We start from the raw sequence: 237 nt of genomic DNA on the forward strand, positions 1-237 counted from the left end.
GCTCAGCCTCTGTCCTCCCGCCTCTCCCCTCACACCGAGCTCATCTTCCAGCCGCCCAGACACGCCCAGCGCGCTCCCTGTACGTAGTGGCGTCAGCACGCAGCGTGCGCTCCTCCGGTTGTCCTGGTAACGGGTGGTTGTTTACTAGCTGGAGAAGGTGATGGCGGCCGTGGGAGAGGTGAGAACCTACCTGAGGCAAGAGAGGATAAAGGGGTGCCATGTGATGCAGTATATATT

The 237-nt window shown here is 60.3% G+C and overlaps 1 protein-coding gene across 2 annotated transcripts in view; it reads left to right on the top strand.

The window, feature by feature from the left end:
* The first annotated feature begins 116 nt into the window (after positions 1-116).
* UBXN10 (UBX domain protein 10) overlaps positions 117-237 on the top strand; it is a 1,173-nt gene continuing 1,052 nt past the window's right edge. Inside the window, exon 1 of one of the 2 annotated variants that reach the window (XM_018572649.1) lies at positions 117-178. The gene's annotated coding sequence lies outside the window, so the exon portion shown is untranslated. The remainder of the gene's footprint in view (positions 179-237) is intronic. The other variant, XM_018572650.1, reaches the window with a different exon arrangement.

The sequence above is a fragment of the Nanorana parkeri genome, unplaced genomic scaffold (genome assembly GCF_000935625.1).
Source record: "Nanorana parkeri isolate BGI_ZX_2015 unplaced genomic scaffold, ASM93562v1 scaffold2092, whole genome shotgun sequence".
NCBI lineage: Eukaryota > Metazoa > Chordata > Amphibia > Anura > Dicroglossidae > Nanorana > Nanorana parkeri.